Raw genomic sequence first — 8,047 nt, 5'->3', positions numbered from 1 at the left:
AAGTTAATTCTAAGGTTGTTTAGTTTACTTATTTTACATTTTTAGGTTCCTGAAAATTTTTTAAAAAAATTATAAAAATTTATGTTTTGTGTTTTGTTTAGTGTTTTTTTGTGTTGTTTGAGTGTTTTTATTCGTTTTGAAAAAAAGAAAAAAAAATTAGTGCAATTTTCGTTGGTTGGTGTGGTGTAGAGCGAAAAATACTCTGTTTCTATGTCTCTATCTGAATTGAAAAATTAACTGGGAATGAGTCTGAGGGAATTTGAACTTGAAATTTATTTCATTGAACGCTCTATATCTTAGCTTCACTTTAAAATTGTTTGGTCAATTTTGGACGTGGGAATGTTCCTGTGGAAATTTTACCATCTAACAAGGTTAGGGAAGCCCTTACAGAGGATTCCCAAAACCCTGTTTCAACTTTGAGTTAGCATATCTTCCTCTTTGTGGTTCAAATTGATTGATTCTAGTTTCATTTTTCTTATCACTGTCTTATCTTTGTTTCTTGTGTTTAGAATTTTCTTCAATTTTTTCATTTTCCTATTTGAAAGTTTGTTAGAAGATCTAAAGGTCTTCTGGACGAAATCCTGTTTCTCCAGACCTGAGGACCAACTTGTGAAAAATTCTGGGAACGATTGGGAAGGATTTTTAATCTGAAAGTTTTATATAATTTTCCTATATATCTCTTGTATTTCTATAAAAGTTTCAGGGGAATTTATCATGTGGATTTGCTGATAGAAAATTCACAAGTTCACTGTCCTAGAGAGCCTACTGTGCGAATTCCAGAATTGCCAAAGCTTCTTGATTGAGCATTTCTAACTCTCTTTCTACTTGTTTGGTGTTTTTTTTTCATTTGTGCTATGCTATTAAAAAAAAAAGAAAAAAAATTATTTCTCTTGCTTTTGTGTTTTGAATTGTTTCGTGTTGATTTACATTTAGTTTAGCTTGTTCTTTGTTCTTAATTTCTTGAGCTTGATTAGTGCATGACCGAAGAAAACATACCTCTTTTGTTGAATTAGATCCAAAATTGAAGGCTATTTCTAGATGAGAGAAGATCACAACCTATTCTTGATTCTCATTTGGTTGTAATTCAACATGGAAGGTCTTAGGACATGACCATGTGCATAATGAGGGCCATGGGAATGGGAATGAGAATTTGCATGATGATGGCCATGTAATAATGAATTGAAGGCTTGCATAACCCTAGAGAGGAGAGGAGCATTAGGTAATTAACTCAACCTAATTGGCATGATAATCCTTATGGCTTATATGTTCCTCCTACTAATGTTCAATTTGAAATTAAATCCTCTTTGATTAATGCATTGCCTAAATTTCATGGGTTACGGGGAGAGGATTGCCATAGGTTTTGCATACTCTTCCTATTGGTTATTGATACTATGAAGCCTATGCATGTAAATGTTGATGATGTTCAAGCTAAGGCTTTTGTACTTTCTCTTGAAGGTTTAGCAAAGGAGTGGTATTTCAACTACCCTTCTTATGTGAAAGTAAGCACATGGGCCGAGCTAAGAAGACTCTTCTTAGATAAATTCTTTCCAAATTCCAAGGTCACCAATTTGAGGAAAGTAAATCTATGGGGTCCAACAAGGAGAGGATGAGAGTCTCTATGAGTATTGGACTAGATTCCAGGGCTTTTGGCTAAATGCCCACACCATCAAATTTCTAGTGAGAATTTAGTCCAATATTTCTATGAGGCTTGATTCCAAGAGACAAGTTAACATTGATGCCGCTAGTGGTGGATGCTTGATTGACCTTACTTCCTTAAAGCTTGGGAACTAATTGACAAGATGGCTTCAAGTGGTGCTCAATACTCTACAAGGGAAAAGAGAAATGTGAATATGGTAGGTTCTTCAATTCTTAATGATTCATATGTGGACTTGCTAGCTGCCAAGATTGGGAGAATGTTGGCTCCACAAATATCTCAAGTGAGCAATGTAAGTACTTCTCAAGCACTTGTCCCTTATTCTTGTACTTTTTGTGACTCACCTATGCATGTAGAAAGCAATTGTCCTATTAAGTTTGAACAAGTAAATGCTATCTACAATGGAAAACAATCCTATGGTGGGAGGCAAGGGCAAGGAGCTTATTCTAATACTTACAACCCTTCATGGAGAGACCATCCTAATTTCTCCTATTCAAATCCAAATGTGGCTTTACAAGACAATCAACAAAAGGATCCTATCAAAACACCTTTGGCCGTGACCCTCCACCTCATTTGTCTCAAGGTAGCTCTTCTCAAAGCTACAATCCAAGTGGTAATTCTCTTGCACCTTCATCTAATTCTTATAGTGATAGGAGGCTTGTTCCATTGAGAGTTCTTCTAATTCAAACTCTTCTAATGATGTGAATGTGTTACGTAAGCAGTTGATTGAAATGAACTCTTGTATAAAAACATGTATGATGGCTTAGGGGAACAAGGTAGAGAGTATGGGTAACAAGTGTGAGAACATGAACTCTAAAATTGATGCCCTTACTTCTCAAATGAATATGCTTGCTAACCAATTAAGTGCAGCCAATGCTCAAGCCTCTACATTACCATCCAACACCGTTGCTAATCCTAAAGCTAATCTTAATGCTATCACATGAGGAGTGGCAAGGAGTGGGGGAGAAAGAGTGCAAGAAGACAAAAGACAAGGGAAGGCCAAGAAGCCCTCTTTAAATTCTTCAATTGATGTTAATGTTTCTAGTTCTTCTTTTGCTCCTAATGATGCATCTTTTTGTAGAGATGATGAGGATGAAAACATTGAGGAGATCATATGTGAGCAACCACCATCTAAGGTGGAAAAGGGGACTATGGCCGAGTTGTTTAGCAAGGAAAAAGAGGGAGAGGCCAAGCAAAGTGAAACAAGAAAGGAGAGTTCAAGGAAGGAAGAAGGAAAGCAAAGTCAAGAGATTATGAAGAAGCTTCCTTTTCCACAAGCACAAGTGGTCCCTAAGCAAGTAAAGGGACAATTTGATCAAGAGGTATATGATTTCTTCCATAAGATTCATGTTAATGTACCCTTGATGGATGTAGTTAAGAACTTTCCTAAGTATGCCAAATTTTTAAAAGATTGTTGTACAAATAAAAGAAAATTTAGGCCTAATTAAGGGTACAATTACCCTCATCTGTGAGTGCTATCATGAAGCCTCAACTCCCTATAAAATGTGAGAGACCCTGGTTCCTTCACAATTCCATACAAGATTGGCAACACACATTTTTCTCATGCATTGATAGACTTAGGTGCAGCCATTAATGTTATGCCTCTTTCAATTTATCATGCCTTGAGTCTTGATTGCATGCATAAGACACCTATGATATGCCAATTAGCGGATAGAAGTGTTAGAAGACCACATGGAGTAGTAGAAGACTTGTTGGTTTGTGTTAAAGGTCTATTATTTCCTGTGGATTTTATGTGCTTGATATGTCAAAAGAAGGGAGTGGGGATGATATTTTGATTTTAGGAAGGCCATTTATGAGGACTGCCCGTACATTGATTGACATGGAAAAAGGTAGTTTGATTTTGAATATATATGAAGCAATGAAACATCCTTTTAGGATTATTCTTTGTTAGGTGTAAGTTCCATTAAGTTATTGCTTCATGATGCTTGTGAGTCTCACATGCTTGATTCTTTCTCACATGTTGATGATGATTTGTCTCTTGTTACTACTACATGTATTGATGGATGTAGTTGTCCTATTTGTTTAGAGATTGATGCATGCTTGAATGATGCAACTACTTCTTCTCATGATTTGTTTAAAATATCTCCTATGCTTGATCTTGAAATGCTTGAGAAGGGTATATCTTCTTGTGTTGTAGGTACTAAAGCCATTAAGGCCGAATCTATGAGTTTTTCTTCACTCGAGCTTGATGTTCTTAGGATTCCCAAGCTATTGAGGAAAATTCTACACTTTCACATATCGAGGCCGTGGCTCAAGTCCAAGCACTTGAGGACAAGTTGCAAGAAAAGGGGGAGGCTATAAAGAAAGAAGAGGAGAAATCAAAAACAAGTGAGAAGCCTAAAAGACAAGAGAGTACCATGGAATATTCCACCAAATTAGACTTAAAGAAGCTCATTCCCTCTTGTGTAGAGACACCTACCTTGGAGTTGAAGCCTTTACCATCCAATCTCAAGTATGCATATCTCATTGAGAATGAGAAGCTTCCGGTAATAATTTCTAACTCTTTATCTCTCGAGAAAGAAAATGCATTGCTTGATGTGTTGAGAAAGAACATACATGCTATTGGTTGGACTTTGGCTGACATTCCTGGTATTGACCCTATTGTGTGCACACATAAAATTTTTCTTGAGGACAATGCTAAGCCCATTAGGCAACCACAAAGGAGACTTAACCCATTGATCTTAGATGTGGTAAAGAAAGAGGTTGTCAAGCTACTTAGTGCTGGGATCATCTATCCTATAGCTGACAGTGAGTGGGTGTCTCCAACCCAAGTTGTACCTAAGAAAGGGGGGATTACTGTGGTAAAAAATGAGAAAGGAGAGCTTGTTCCAACTAGAGTTCAAAATGCTTGGAGAGTGTGCATAGACTATAGGAAGCTCAATAATGTGACTAGGAAGGACCATTTTCCTTTGCCTTTTATTGATCAAATGCTTGAGAGATTGGCTTCCAAGTCCCATTATTGCTTCTAGATGGGTTTAGTGGGTATTTTCAGATTCCTATAGCTCCTAGTGACCAAGATAAGACTACCTTTACATGCCCCTTTGGTACATTTGCCTATAGGAGGATGCCTTTTGGTCTTTGCAATGCACCTGGTACTTTTCAAAGATGCATGATGTCCATATTTTGTGATTTTATTGAACATTGCATGGAAGTCTTTATGGATGATTTTACTGTGTATGGTGAGTCCTTTGATTCATGCTTGCATTCTTTAGATAAAGTGCTTGGTAGGTGCATTGAAAAGAAGCTTGTGCTTAACTTTGAAAAATGCCATTTCATGGTAGATAAAGGAATTGTTTTAGGCCATTTGATTTCTTCCAATGGCATAGAGGTGGATAAGGCCAAAGTAGATGTGATTGCTTCTTTGCCATATCCTGTTTGTTTGAAAGATTTGAGATCATTTTTGGGACATGCAGGCTTTTATAGGAGATTTATAAAGGGTTTAGTGAAATTGCTTTGCCTATGTCTAAACTCTTACAAAAAGATGTTGATTTTTTTTTGATGATGCTTGCAAAAGGAGTTTTGACACTTTGAAAAAGCATGCTCATTTCCCCTCCCATTCTTAAAGCCCCAAATTGGTCTTTGCCTTTGAGTTGTCATGTGATGCTTCTAATTTTGCTGTGGGAGCTATGCTTGGTCAAAGAGAGGGAAAGTTATCATATGTGATTGCTTATGCATCTAGGACCCTAGATTCAGCTCAGGTTAATTACACTACAACTGAGAAAGAGTTGTTTGCTATTATTTTATACTTGATAAGTTTAGATCATATCTTCTTAACTCTAAAGTTGTTGTGTATACTGACCATGCTGCTGTGAGGTACTTATTTAAGAAGACAGATTCTAAGCTTCGGTTGATTCGATGGGTGATCTTGATGCAAGAATTTGATGTGGAGATAAGAGATAGGAGTGGTTCTACCAATCAAGTAGCGGATCATTTGTCTAGACTACCTCATTTAAAAGCTACTATGGTAAACTCTAACCCTATTATTCCTTGTGATTCATTTCCTGATGAGGCATTGTGTGCCATTTCGTCTAAGCCTCCATGGTATGCCTCTTTTGCTAACTATATTGAGTGTGGAATCTTGCCTCCTTGTGCTTCATGTTTTGCCATTGAAAAATTAAAAAGAGAGTCTAGATTTTACATTTGGGAACCGCCTTTGATGTGGAAGATTGTAGTGATAAAGTGATTAGGAGGTGTGTTGATGATGTTGATGTGCCTTCTATTCTTGAATTTTGTCACTCTCATGCATGTAGTGGTCATTTTAGCTCAAATAAGACAGCTAGGAAGGTTTTAGATTGTGGATTGTATTGGCCTAACTTGTTTAAAGACTCTTATAAATTTTGTAAAGCATGCTTGAAATGTCAAAAGGTTAGTAGTTAGGGTAAGAGACATGAAATACCTCAAAAACCCATTTTATTTTGTGAGATTTTTAAATGTTTGGGGCATTGACTTCATGGGTCCCTTTCCACCATCCTTTAGTTTTGAGTACATATTACTTGGTGTTGATTATGTTTCAAAGTGGATTGAAGCCATTCCTACTAGAACTTGTAATGCTAAGATTGTTTTGAAGTTTCTCAAATAATATTTTTTGTAGATATGGAGTTCCTAAGGCCTTGGTAAGTAACCAAGGATCCCACTTTTGCAACAAGATGATGAAGGCTCTCTTAGCTAAATATGGGGTGCATCACAAAATCTCTACACCGTATCATCCCCAAACTAATGGCCAAGCCGAAGTATCAAATAGAGAAGTCAAGAAGATCCTAACCAAGGTGGTGAACACAAATAGGAAGGATTGGTCTTTACACTTAGAGGATGCTTTGTGGGCTTATCGAACCGCTTATAAGACTCCTATTGGCATGTCTCCTTTTCGATTGGTATATGGAAAGGCTTGTCACCTCCCAGTGGAGATAGAGCATAGAGCCTATTGGGCCATCAAGAAACTCAACTTGGATTTCCATCTTTCAGCTAAGGAGAGATTTCTTCAAATGCAAGAACTTGAGGAGCTTAAGTTGGATGCCTATGAGTCTTCTAGGATCTATAAGGAGAAAACAAGGATCCTTCATGACAAGCTAATCTTAAGGAAAAAGTTCCAAGAAGGAGATCAAGTCCTCTTGTTCCAAACAAGGTTTAGTCATAAGCATGCCAAGTTGAAGTCTAAGTGGGACGGACCATATCTAGTGACCAAGGTGTTTCCCTATGGGGTTTTGCAACTCTTGAATAAAGCCACGGGTTCCACCATGCAAATCAATGGTCACCTATGTAAGCTCTACAAAGATGCCAAATCACTTAAAAGGAGGAGGACTTCTCTCAACATGTTTTTGAACCACCATGATAAGGTTGTATCTCTCCAACCTTGAGCTTTTACTTTCCTTTAATTGATATATTTAATGATAGGTATAGTTCAAGTGTGGGGGAGATGAACCTAGTAGGAAAATTAGAGTCTATTTGCTTTATTTGACTTCTTTGTCTTGTGTTTTAGTTTGAAAAAAAAAATTCTGCAACACACTTTTGTTATGCATTCATTATTGATCTCACCTTATTTTATCACTAGTCTATACATACATTGAGGACAATGTATGATTTATGTGTGGGGGAGAGAAATAAATATTTTGTTTTGTTTGTTTGGTTTTGCAAAAAAAATTTAAAAAATTAAAAAAATTGCTTTGTTTTGTTTTGTTTGAGGTTACTTAATTACCTAGCTCTTAAATGGATATTTTGATTCTTAAGATGTGGTAATTTTTAGGATTGAATAGGTGTGAAGTGAATATTGTTTTACCTTGAATTAATGGATTAGAGTGGCATATTACCCTTTTATGGAAGAGGCTAAACATTCATGTGTGATTAATTCCTTAGTGATGTTACCCTCTAGAATTTGTTTCACTTCTTAATTAAGACCACATATCTCGCACTTGTTTGATAGGAGATGAGAGATGGCATTCATAAAAAATAGCCAAAAGCTAAATAGCCAACCTTTTATCATTTATTATCCTTTGTTAGCCACTTTGAGCCTTTGGTTTGATTCTTAATATATATTATATATATATATTCACCCTATTTTTCCCTAAGGAATGCATGTTACACTTTTATATGTCTTTTTAATATTCATTGCATGTCCTAGATCAAATGAGTGGATGCCTATTATTATTTTTCTATCCATTACTCTTTATACTTTATTGCTACACCATTACATCCATTACTTCCATTGTTTTCAAAGAGTTAGGGCAACCAAAAAAAAACAAAGATAGATTTGAAAAAAAAAATATAGTCAAAAAGAAAAGAAATAAAGTTGCTAGAAAAAGAAACAAAAAGAAGAAGAGATAAAAAAAAGAAAGAAAGAAAAAAAAAGTTGCCTAGCTCATCCATTCCATTTGTTTT

The sequence above is a fragment of the Prosopis cineraria genome, unplaced genomic scaffold (assembly GCF_029017545.1).
Source record: "Prosopis cineraria cultivar Desert tree isolate PC_DT_omini unplaced genomic scaffold, ASM2901754v1 PC5, whole genome shotgun sequence".
Lineage (NCBI taxonomy): Eukaryota > Viridiplantae > Streptophyta > Magnoliopsida > Fabales > Fabaceae > Prosopis > Prosopis cineraria.
This window is presented reverse-complemented; position numbering follows the sequence as displayed.